The sequence below is a fragment of the Canis lupus genome, chromosome 22, assembly GCF_011100685.1.
Source record: "Canis lupus familiaris isolate Mischka breed German Shepherd chromosome 22, alternate assembly UU_Cfam_GSD_1.0, whole genome shotgun sequence".
Lineage (NCBI taxonomy): Eukaryota > Metazoa > Chordata > Mammalia > Carnivora > Canidae > Canis > Canis lupus.
Genome location: NC_049243.1, coordinates 25,325,456 through 25,339,107, shown reverse-complemented (window position 1 = coordinate 25,339,107; position 13,652 = coordinate 25,325,456). Strand labels below are relative to the sequence as shown.

General features: G+C 33.4%; 1 long non-coding RNA gene across 2 annotated transcripts in view; it reads left to right on the top strand.

Moving 5' to 3' along the window:
- Window positions 1-2,447, top strand: part of LOC111091751 — a 117,590-nt gene extending 115,143 nt beyond the window's left edge. For both annotated transcript variants that reach the window (XR_005376026.1, XR_005376025.1), the window contains one exon: window positions 2,324-2,447. This is a non-coding gene — a long non-coding RNA (uncharacterized LOC111091751). The remainder of the gene's footprint in view (window positions 1-2,323) is intronic.
- The last annotated feature ends 11,205 nt before the right edge of the window (window positions 2,448-13,652 follow it).

The following is a 13,652-nucleotide window of genomic DNA, read 5'->3' as shown; positions in this document are numbered from 1 at the left end:
AGCTTTATAAATTAGATAGTGATAAATTGTGTGTGTGTGTGTGTGTGGCCTCATTTAATCCACAGAATAGTTGGAGGCAGAGGTTGTTATCTCCACTTACAGAGAAGAATCTAAGAGTCATAGAGTTTAAATAATTTTCTTAGTGTCATTAAAATAGTCAGTATTGAAGAGAGAAATCTAATCCAAGTTTATCTGATTCCAAAGTCAGAATTCCTAGCTGTTTTCCACTGACCTCTGTAGCCTAAAACTGAAGAAGCCTTGAATAATAGTTATTAGGCAGATATGAATACAAAAAGTAAAGCTAATTTTCAGAATAGTATTTCTTATTTTTATGGGGAACAAAACAAAGGAAACATGTAGTTGATATCTGGGGTGGAGGAGAGACAAACAACTACTCCTATTGATATGGTATGTAAGTTCCTTATTCTACCTTCTTATAGGTAAAATAACATTTCCTTTAAAATATAACCTATAAATTTTCATTGGAAATTAGGGTCAAGACAATATATTTTTCTATTAATTTCAGTATCTATGATTATTCATTATTAAAGCTAAAGATCATTCTTGTTAATTCATAATACATCTAATTCTATGAATGAGTTATACTATTTCATCTACAATGAAATTAATGATTGGTATTTTTTTGCATTTTAATAACTACTTTTAGTTTGATAAAAAAATAAAATTGCCTTTCATTATATCTCCTCTGCCATACCTCTATTTCAATAATACATCTATTTTGCAATCACAATTTTTCAAGTTTGGAACATTGATGTGTTCAGCTAACCACGTATTCAAGTGATTGTGAAAAGAAGAGAAACACATCAGTATAAGTTTTGTAAAAACAGATATTAACAATGTGGACTGATTTTGCTAACAATATGCTATGCTATACTGTTAAGTATGATATAATTTACTAACATGTGCTCTTGAGCTGTAGAGAGAGGAAAAAAGAGCCAATACATGTACCTTTTCTGATCTGAGAACTGCATGTATACTATTTTAACTCTTACAATACTCCTAGGGAAATGATTATTAGTGTTTTCTTAGAAGTAGAAAGTGAATTAATATTTAACTTACCTAAAAGGCAATGATGGAAAGTATTGACAGTAGAATTGGAACAGTTAGGCTAAGCCTTTCGAACTTGTTCACTATATTACATCAATTGTACCCTTCTTCCCAACTTCCCTGTCCTCCTCACCTCCATAATTGGGCCTTTCTTAAAATCCATATATCAAATAAATTAAAGTGTGGCCTTAGGAATCAAATAGACCTGGGGATGAATTTCAGATGCAACTAGCTGTGCAACTTTGGGAGAAACCATTTAATCGTTCATAGTCTTAGCTTTCATACTAGTAAAATAATGACAGTAATAACTACTAAAGAGCATCATTCTGTGTATTAAGGATAATAAATATAAACCACTTTTATTTTTCTCTACACTTTTGGTATTTAATAAATTATGTTGAATATGTTAATGTAGGGTAAAACAAGAGAATTGATTTTTAAAAAAGGACAACTGTTGTATCACAGTTCATTGCAGTAATTGAAACAACAGTGAAACAACTCTAGATATTTTGGGTGGAATGGAAGTTAAAATGGGGTATTTGGTTGCTTACAAAATTTTTGGAAGGGTTAGAAAAGAAATACATTTAAGCATACCCTGCAGTCAAGGGGCTGAGCTACCAGAATTGATGTTGCAGTTGTCACTAATCCCATCCTTGAATCGACTGCCTCTTAACACTGAGACTCCACTACTCATAATTTGGAACACAGAATATGGCCATTCCTCACCCATTCCTCCATGATCTCATTTGCTAGAATAGCTGTTGGAAGGCGCCTGGCCTCAGCTTTACTACTGTCTTCAATTCTGTCTTACTTGGAGAAACCTAACAACAGGAGAAGACAAGGAAAAAAGGATACGTTAGTGAAGTAGCAATGACCAAAAGAGAGGTGGTAGACCTGAGGATACTATTAAGTTAGGTTTACAATTTCATCAAACCTAATCTTAAAGCTATTGGTAGTATTGTCTCACTTCTTATTTCTAATTGTTACTTCCCCAAACTCCAACTATGTGTTTATACATTGACTGCAATGGAAGTCTTTAACAAGTTGTTGATAAGTGTGTCACATTCAAATTTTCTAATAGTGAGAGCTGAATTTTCGATGGCTCACACCTCTGTGTATTTTAACTTAAAAAATAATTTGTCTATTGTCATATATTGCCAAATCACAAATCAGATTAGAGCAAAGCATGACTACTTCAAACAAACAAACAAAAATTGTACTTGTTATTCTTTAAGTTAATTTGTTTCTTTTCCAGAATCGGAAATGTATGTCTGGGTAGCCAGAATGGCTGGCTCAGTGGTTTAGCACTGCCTTCAGCCCAGGGCCTGATCCTGGAGTCCCGGAATTGAGTCCTGCACCGGGCTTCCTGCATGGAGCCTGCTTCTCCCTCTGCCTGTGTCTCTGTCTCTTTCTCTCTCTGTGTGTCTCATGAATAAATAAATAAACCTAAAAAAAAAAAGAAAAAGAAATGTATGTCTTTTTGTGATTCTTTTTTAAGGCAAAAGGTCTTTTAGTAGGGACAAGCTCCGACGATATTCATTTCATCATGATTACATTTTTTGTTCAGAATCTTAACAGCTTACAGGAACACCAAAGTCTTTGCAATTTAGTTTGCAGATATCACTATGTATTAATGATTGCCTTTTTTTATATTTTGTTCTTTTTCAAGGTATTAAAGCAGTCAGAAGTACGTTCTGTTTAGGTTTTCATTTCTAAGACCTAAGAGAGGTATAATCAATGGAGATATTTTTGTTCTATCTGAAAAAATGCATGTTGTTAAGCCTAAACATAGGTGATTGTGCTTTGATGCCATGGAAATATAAAATAAAGTGAGATATCAATATTTATAAAGCAAACACCTTGAGAAAAATAATCCTGAAAAATGTTGAGGTTATTTGACTAATTTTGACAATTTATCCTTTGAATTGTCTTTCCTTCTTGTTGATGGTCAGCACTTTTTCTGGACTGCTAACACAAGGGATTCTTTTAAATATCTTTTGCAGCCACTTTTCACAACTTAAGTCAATTACACTTAACCATTTAGTTTTTAGTAAAGAGAGATATAAGCCTTAAATACCTTTACTCAAGGATTGGTGATGCTAATTTCCTTTTTTTTTTTTTTTCTTTTCTCCTTCCTCCTCCTCCATCACCATCTTAATAGGTACTGTTTGAATACTCACTATTAAGTCAGGAACTAAACACAAATTTTGTTCAATTCTCACAACAAACCATGATTTTATTTTCCCCCTTTTAATGATGAAGAAACTGAGTCATGACTTTCCTTCACTAGATTTATTTCCTCATTTTCATACATACACTGCTTAAGATAAATCATCTTAAAAAAAAAAAAAAAGGATAACTCCCTTGAACCATATTTCCCACTGTTTCCTCTGCTGATAGATTTTACCAGAGAGAACTGTAAGGAATATTCCTCAAAGACCGCTCTTTTTTCCCATTTCAGTTTGAATAAAAATGAAATGTGTTACCTTGAGGATAAGGCCCATTGGAATCCACATGTTAAACACTACAACCGTGTGTGCTGACACATATTAAATGTTTACTGCAAGTCAGAATTGTCCTCTTCACTGCTGTTTGATCCCAGCATGTTTTTTTACCTCCTCTTTCCCATGCCCTCTTCTGGCCACATTGGCCTTCCTCTGTCTCTCTTAAATACCCAGCTCCTTTCTCTGAGCACTTTTATATCTCAATTCCCTGCACCTGAGATGTCATTCAGCAATTTTCACATTTTTGCTCATGACTGCTTTCTGTCTTGGCTTAATGGTAACTTCCGCAGAGGCCATCTCTGTTTGCTCTCTCTGTCCAAACTCTACCTTGTTACAATGTTTTGTTTTCACAGTACCTTTCCCACTACTGATGTTATCTTATTATTTTATGTTACCCGTCTCCCTTGGTTATTATGGAAGTTCCATAGGAGAAGAGACTATATAGTACAATATTGAACAATACACAGAATTTTTTTTAGTCTAATGGCATATTTCACCATTAAGTATATAATTATCCAAAAATATTTCTTTTGATTTTTATAGAATTCAAAGGAAATAATTCTGTTTGATATCAAATAAATACGATGTTATTTTGTTTTGTGTATTGTACTCATATACATATACATGGAAGAAACCATGCCAAGACACTTTATCTTCATTTTTTTTTTTAAGAAAAAGAGTACATACAAGCAAGGGTGGGGGTTGGGAGAAGTAAGCAGGCTCCACACCCAACACAGAGCATGATATGGGGCTCAGTCTCACACTCTTATATCATGACCTTGAGCTGAAATCAAGAGTCAGATGCTTAACCTACTGAGCCACCCAGGCGTCCCTTATCCTCAAATTGTACCTTCCAATTTCTATTGCAACATTCACCATAGGGCATTATATCTTTTTTTTTCCCCCTCAAAGTGTGAGGTTCATCTTCTGCTACAGATTTTGCCCAAACACACTTTTATCTATGAAGCTGATGCATGTGACTATATAAATTGATTAGAGTACAAAATTAGAAAATTATAAACATAAAGAGCTATAAACTAGTATAATATTTAAGTGATATAATCATTACAATTATACTCTCTGGAAACTGGGTTATAGGGTTAATGTTATGACTATTGAAATAGAAACTGGCACAATATTCATTTGTTCATTAATTAGAAGTAGAAACTTAACATGCAACTGCAGTTTACAATCATTTTAATAGATTGCATGTTAAGGCAGGAGCTTTAGGGTTCTTTTGTAACTATTTTGCCTGAAATTTTGAAAAGCAATTACTATGAACATTGTAATCGTAATCCATATCAACTTTCCTGTAGGTAATTGTTTTTGCCTTTGAATTTATAAAGCATCTTTAAGAATTGTAAAAATTTATATACATGCCACTCTATTCATCCTTTTGGAACTCTATAGATAGTCTTCTATTTATTTCCTTTGAATACACAAGTGAACTTTTCAAAGCATTCTTTTGTAACATGCTAAAATTTGTTTTAATTTTTTGTTGATAAACAACTAAATGTTTCATGAGCATGCAGTATATAGCATTTTGTATCTACTTTTATGGTGTCAATAGCATTTATTTTACAAGACAAAATTTTGCAGCCACCATTTTTATTACAAAAGTGGGAATGAAAATTTTACCATTATTTTGTTTTATTGCCTTACCTTGAAGATAGTATTAGGCTTAACTCCTTGAAGGTCTTCAATAAGGACTTGCAAAAGGAGGTGGTTCTTTGCCTTTCAAGCAAACCAACACAATAAGTTTTAAGTGTTCGCCAAGGTATAAATAAATATTCCACAGGAGAAGTAAAGTTCTTAGTTATAACTGCAGGTACTCAAATGTTCTCATAAACAGCCAAATTCCTCAGGGACTGTCCTTGTAAATATTAGGCTCTGCAAACAGCACCTTAAGAAATTGATGTATAAGTTTCGTTCTCTGGAAAACTATTCAATATAAATCTTATACCACCAGTCTAAACAGACTACATTTTTGTTGGACTTAATAATCTCTAAATTGATACCTGTATTGAAGGTCACCATAATTGTACAAAGTTGGACATTTATTTATAAAATTCCTTAGACTAATTAATTTTAAACAAGCAACCATAAAATAAGTGTATTTATATAATATAGTAGTAGTAATTCAGTCTAGGTCTTAAAAGTATATAAATGTTTCAAGAAAAAAATGCCTACCATGTACTTTTTCTCACCCTAGATTACCTAGATAATTACTAGTTTATAAACTTTCATGGTAGGGGGGACAAAATTTTCCTCCAAATGGAAATAAATCAATGTTATTTTAGTAAATGTTATTCTAATTTTCAGTCTCAGTATGAATGGTTTTGGCATTATATTAAAATTAAATTTAAGTTTTAAGCTAGAAACTTTTTCTGGAAGTCCATGGTCATCCATCTTGAACTCCAAGCATGTAGGAAGACATAGGTAGAAGTATATTAAATCTGACAAATGACCTCCCATGTGCAAAGGAGGAAATAAAGATTCATTCTCCGTGTTTGTGAGATCATTTTGATGAAGGAAAGGCTAATTGAGGATGACATACATTCTAAATCTAATTCAAATCAGCATTTTTACATGAAGACTCATCACATTTCCAATGGTACACGCTACCATAAAACAGCTTAGTAAAGACATTTTGAATTTGATTCTTAGAATTTTTTTAAATGCTTCATCAGAACTGACATTTTTAGGGGTAATGAGTTTCCAATCTTAGTATTAGCTCAAACTGGATACCAGTGGTATTTTACACCTTTTATTAAAAAAGAAGCATTTTTCCTTAGCATAATTAAGTCTTATGTTGCAGAGAAAATTGCAACTAATATGCGATTATGCCTAGGAAACATGTGGGGAAAGTGCCAACACAGGGTTTCTCACAGTAAAAGCAAATCACCTTGAAATGATTAAAATGTTAAATTATGAAGGACTCCTCCTTTGGCATTCAAAGAATAATCATATTCCAAGACCAAGTAGCACTACTGTTGTTTTTAAAATGAAAAGGTGATTGCTAACTCTTTCCTCTTGAAATGCTCCAAAATTAGCTTTAATATTATCTTATTAACACACAGTTAACAGCTTACTCTTTAAAAAGACCACCACATCTTTTATCTAATAGGTAGCTCTGTTAATCCTGCAAATTTCATACTATGGATGTCATTTGCTAAAAAGTCAGGGTCATTTATATTTTATACTTAGATAAAATTGTATCTTGACTATATTTACACAGTGACAACTCAAAACACAGAGGACAGCCACTTACTAGGAGGTTAGACAGAAACAGTATTCAGGAATTGCTGCTTTTAAGATGATATACTATATGCCAGTCATTCTAATTAAATTGGAGACAAACATTAGTATGCAAGTTAGTAGTTGTAAACATGTTCTATACAAAGATCATCAGCATGGCCTGTTTATGCTACTGTATTCCCACCCATATTATGGCCGTTTGGCTTTCTTCCAAGAGTAAAATAACGCAGAATGTCTAGATATCCAGTTTTGGATTCAAGAAAAAAGTACTTTTTTTCATAGTAGAATTTACTTGTAAAAATATGTCAAGTACCCTTTCAAGATTGAGAATTTGGAAAGGTTTGATTTTACCAAAAGTTTGAACAGTGGGCCTCTTTCTATCTTGAATATCCGTGAAGTCTCCTGTATCTTGATGGGCAAGTACAAGATGTAGCTATGTACTCTTCCTCATCTTAATTTCTGAAGTTGTGTATTTACCTTTCAAAGCAACTGAGTATCTAACTCATCTGCATTTTGCTGAAGGAATCCCCAAGCAATTATGCTATTTATTTCTAAAAATAACAGGGAGAATATAACGGGTATCACTTACGGTCATTTACATTGATGGAACAATGTACAATCAAATCATTTGCTCTTATAAGCTCAAAAATTTTTTTTAAATGACTATGAATCTAGATTATTTTTCTGTAAACTTCACCTCATATGTAGACATAACAATCTACCTATAACACTACCAGAGATTTCCAGAATAAGTTTTAATTAAATTTACTCAGAACATATATTCATTAGATTATTTTGCTGGTGTGTTGTCACTGAAGAAATTGAGAGAGAACAGGAAACACTGACTTTTTTATGTCAGAAAATTCTTTGACTGAATTCTGTAACACTTGATCTATTTTAATCATCTGAACCATACCACATGAAACTAGATAATAGCTCTAGATATTCATATAAATCCTTTGTTTTCTGGATACAAATTTATCAAATAGATTTTGAATTTAGGTGAAAAATGGATCTTGGGGACAGCATTACTTTTAGCAACTTCTTTATTAACAGTATCAAAGACAAGTAATCAGTATTTACTGTTTTAAACCCTTTTCTCAAAAAAATTAAAAAATTTACATAATGCACCTATGAGCTTATTAATAGTCTATATATAAGGAGATTGAGACATTTAAAAGCTAATAACTTGACAAAGGTCTCACATCTAGTCTATGACAGAGCTAGCTATTCAGTCATCAGCACCATTACTCTTAATTGGCAAAAATAAATTAATGAAATGAAGAAATACTTTGGAATTATGAGAAAATACAATTGTAGAAAATGTAGTTTCTTTTTTTTTTAAAGTTAATACAACATACATTCACTAGTTCATTAAAAACACGTTCTTGATACCTAGTATGTTCCTAGAACAATAAAGTGACTCACAATTGAAATATTAAGGGCAATACAGGCAAATGAGAGAAAGCAAAACAACTTGTAAGCAAATATTAGCAGTGAGAATAATATTGTTAAGGAGATGGAATGGGTTGGACCTTTAACCAAGTTGGGGGTAAGTCAAGGAAAGGTGACATTTGTGTCATAAATAGGTAGGAGTACAGTGAATGTGAAGGAGTGAATGTTCTAGGCAGTAAGAACAGAGCCTTAAAAATCTACGCTCTGATGTGGAAATTGCACATATTTCAGTATGGCTGGAGTTAACATTAATGTTCAGGGAGCTAACATGGCAAAGTTAGGCAAAAATTAAGACTTCAAAGGACCTGACTTAGAATTTTAAGTAGGGACAAACTTATCAGCAAAGTAATTCATAGCAAATCTAATGTTGCAGAACTATGATTCTGGCAGTACCAAATAAGGTAGACTGGAGGGGAATATCCTGGAAGAAACAAACCAGCCAGAAGACTGATTAGGAGGGCTAGCTGATGAATGTTTTGAAGATGCAAAAACATCAAGACAATGGAATTGACTGGAAATATATATGGGCAGTGGCTTCCTAAGACAAGATGACTGATTAGACTTGGGTGTGATTGATTAAATAAATTTAAGCTTTCAGGTTTCTGATTTGGGCAACTTGAAGGGATTTGGGAGATAAGGATATTAGTAGGCAGGACAAAAATCCAGAAATAGCGGTTAGTTTGAGGAAAGCTGGTAAGTGAGGATTATTCTGTCCACCCAGATGAGATGTCAAAATGCAACTGGATATGCAGATATGAAATCCATTAGAGCTCTGGGTTGAAGAGCTAGATTTAGTAATATAGAGAAATCCTTTGTTGACTGCCAACTGGATATATTTTGGGTTCTCATAACATCCATAAAGGACAATACTATATAGAGTATGATATATATATTTTTTGAGGAAATTGATGCTCAGAGACACTAAGAAAAAAAAAAAGAAAAAGCCTTTCTGCAGTTAGGGAGTAGAAGTGCTCAAATTTACGCCACATGTGCTACTAAATCCATGTGCCTTCCCCTCACCTACATGTTCATTCATACCCAGGCAACACATGAAGCTGACTGTTCATGACTGAGATTACAGAAGGGGAAGGTATTAAGGAAAGAGAAGGCTGCAAATTACTGAAAATTTATAATTTTTAAGAAGCCAGAAGAAGAGTCCAGCAAAAGAATACATAAGAGACAGAGAAAAGAGAAAATAGTGTGACAAAAGCTAAAACAGAATAGAATTTTTTAAAGCTAGAAGGATCCACAGCATCAAATAATGAAAAGAAATTAGAAAAACAAATTTTTCAGTTAGAAAGGGTTTGCTTGCTACCTTTGATACTTTCTAGAAGTTAAAATTTCACACTTTATGCATCATTTAAAACCATTGGTTTTGAGAAGATAAATAAAAACGATAGGTAAACCATGACATTTCTGATTGATTATACTTGTATGGGTGTGAGAAAAGGTGTACACAGGATATGAGGTCAAGGTCTTCAGCTCAGATTCCTTTTATGAGGGTGGGATGTGAGGAGTGGGATTGATCCTGTTCTGAACGTAATATAACATTTTTAGATTAGATGGAGGTTTTTCCTGGAAGGTGCAGTGAGATGACTGGAACAGTTGGCTGTGAGATAAAGAGACGTCAAGGTGCTCACTTCTAGCTCCATGGCCTGATATAGATTACAACCATCAATTAAAAAGTTTTTAAACAAACATTTATCAGTGGTAGCCTTTGAACTATTAAGAAATGACTTCTACTTTCCCACTTTCCTGCTTCCCAAGAAGTTGCATATTTCGGCATGCCCCGTGAGTGAGGTCTATCTGGAAGACCTTAAGAGCCCTAGTGTAGGCAATTTTCTTTCTCACTCTGTGGTCTTTGCTTAGGAAGGCACATCAATGCCCCTGCTTTTAATTATCACCTCTCTTTCACAGACTTTACACAGTATTTCAGCTCCAAAATCTCTGAGCACCACAACATACCTGTACAACCGCTTTTTCAGTTCTTTTATGTGAATGTAGCAAAGCAACTTGCCTCTGTTGCATCTAAAGGTCATCATGGTCCTTCCGTGAAATCTTCATCTCTTCATTCTCTGAGTTGGATTATTCACTAAGTTGCACAAAATGAATCCTGGAAGTGTCTTTTTTTCATCATTCTATTTTGTCCTCTCCATGTCTAATCTATCACCAGGTCCTCCTTCTTTCCTTCTAAATATATATAGAGCATGTTTGCTTTTCTCTATCCCCACTATCCATACCTCTGTTGTCCAAGTTCCTGTCTTCTTGGGTTGGAATTAGTGCAATAGCTCTTAGCTGCTTTCTTTCTTTTTCTTTCTTTCCTTTCTTTTCTTTCTTTCTTTCTTTCTTTCCTTCTTTCTTTCGAGATTTTATTTATTTATTCATGAGAGAGAGAGAGAGAGGCAGAGACATAGGCAGAGGGAGAAGCAGGCTCCCCTCAGGGAGCCTGATGTGGGACTTGATCCCAGGACCCCAGGATCATGACCTGAGTCAAAGGCAGATGCTCAATCACTGAGCCATCCATCTGCCCTCTTTATGTTGTTACACTCAGAGCACCCTATATATATTTTATTCCATGACACTAAAAGTTACACTTAACAAACTTTTAACACTTAAGAGGTTTCCAATAACCTGAAATTATATTGAAAAAGATGAGGTCAGTGTTGCCTGTAATTTTTTATTGAATATGTTAATGAGAGACAATTCAGATTCCTCTGGAGAAAACTTATATAATTATATGACTATATATAATTTAAAATATGTAATATTATGTATATAAATCCATGGCATAGAGATGTCTTAGAGACCCAGAAATTACTGAATAACTGTCTCAGCTTTATATAGGTATGGAAGCCACCTTATGACTTATTTCATTATATACGTATAAATCTGGAAGTATGATATGTAAATATACGTTGCAAACCAGGAATTCTAAAATAAAGGTCAGAGACTTGATGAAATCACTTCCTTTATCAATGCATACTCTGTGTTATTTGGTATTAAAAATATGGAGGTTGACTCCACATTCTGTTCTTCCTCTGTCTTTAACACATTTTCGCTTGGGCTGAATAAATTAACTACAAACAAATAACTGCTTTTACTAGGTTTACATTGAGCAACAAGAGTGTATTAAAATTAGCTATGAATGGCTCAGGCATTCAGATACCTGTTTTTGGTGCCTGAAGATGCAAGCTTTAAGAATCTTTAGTCATTAATATCAACTCAGAAAACACTAAGGGTAAAAGGCCCAGTATAATATATATCTTAAGATGCTCCACTTGTAATGATTGCATTGTTCTTTTAAGGCTTCATTTATTCTTGACAGAAACAATTATGTGAAGTAATTATATCTAAAGTCAGGCATTGTGCAGTGTTCAATTTGGAAGGTAAAGAGCATTGTTTGACTGTTGTTACCAGGCACATTCCTGATAGAGAACAAATGCTTACATCAATAGGAATCATGCACTTCGTAATTTATTCTTTTATTCGCATATGCTGTTATCATAATAAGTGCCAGGTTAACCATCTTAAACACAAGGACAAAATTACTAGAATAACATCAATGGGGGAAAGCAATATAGAAGCAACTCATCAGTATTTCACTTGCATGGCTTGTTATTTTATATGGCTCTTTTTCCTTGCATGACCAAATGTTGCATAATTGACTGGACAGGATTATTCCACAAGATATCTAAACAAGATTGAAGGGCCAATGTCCTTGGTGAATAAACTGGATAATACTTAGAATTTAAAACATTTAATTTTACCAGATCCTGAAAATTAAATAAAGTTTTCTTTAGACATAAGTATTTTCTCACAAATTATTTCATTTTTAAATATAGATGATTAGATGCAAATTATCTACATTAATACTAATTCCCTTATGGTTTTAAAGAGTTCTCAAATTCTCTGAAGTTGTCTAAATTGTAACCAGCCAAACTGACATATTGGTCCTTTGCTTACATCTAAATAACTGCACATTATATGAATGTATTACACAATCAATTTACAGTAAAAGAAAAAATATAAATATTGAAGCATTCTCCCTTGAATCTATAAATCATATTTCTTTTCATTGTTTTACCTTACAGGTGTATATATATTCCAAGGTGTCTTATATTTATTTAAAGCATTCTGTTACAACACATCAACAATTCTGCATAATAATGATCTTCAGACTAGCAAGCATCTCCAGACATTGTCTTGAATATACCACTTTGCCTTGTCAAAAAAGATTGGTTTTTCCTATTAAATACCTTAAGTATGACCATTACAGCATTTGCTTCATTCCATGAAAGTATCCTATTACATGCAACAAGGCTACTTCGTACTAAAAGGAACTGGCCAAAATAACCAGGTTGAAATGATTAGCAACTCTGAATACACATTTCATCTTTACTCCAAGAGAAAGTGAACAGTAATTAGCTTTACAATTATATGTAATATAATGAAATCTTTTCAGGGCTATCCTTCTTCCTGTTGTTCTAGTATCTTCAACAGTGAGGGAACGAAACCTTAGTATAGTCTCCAAACTGAAGGTTAATGCCAAAGAGTCTAGATCCTACATGTGCATCAAGCTCTCACATGTGAGAGTTCTTAATTTGAGTTATGTAAATTTCCAGAAACTAGAGATAACCTTTAGGGATCCATTAATTCCTGATATGGTGTAAAAGTTATTGATTGTGCATTTTCTAGGGTCAGGGTAAGCAATTTTGGGCATCATGGCAACTATGATTCCTGTAACTAGTTATAGTGGCTAATCATTACTTTGATTCCATAGGACCTTATCCATCTATCCATCTGGAACTACCATTCTTTACCCAAATTCCACCCACATAGTTACTGTTGGAATTTACATATTGAGTTTAGTGTTGGTCTAATGACCCACACTTAGCTAGTCCTCACGGAAATGTACAGATAAAGTTGTGAGACATAACAGTGTCTCTACCTGAACTAAGGTATGGTACATAAAAATCCAAAGCTATAAGAGGCTACATTTGTTTAACATACTACAGAAAGAAGAGAAGAAGTCAGCTTGGTGAGAGATAAACACTGAAAGAGCCACAAGACAGCCTAAGAAGAAGAGAAGGTCCTAATGATATTTGAAACAATGGGGTCCAGTTTATGAGTTCCTGGAAATACTTTACCTCAAATTATATAAACCCCTCAATATTTTGGCTGAAATTGTTTCTTGTAACCAACAAAGCAATAAGTAATCTGTTATATATATGATTTTTTAAGTCCAGTGATCTTAAGAAAAGATGATGTAGAAATAAAACCACAAAACTAAATGTCTATTTAAAAAAAATACAGTAACAAGATGTATACACGAGAAAAATTTCGGAAACTATCAAACTAAGAGAAACT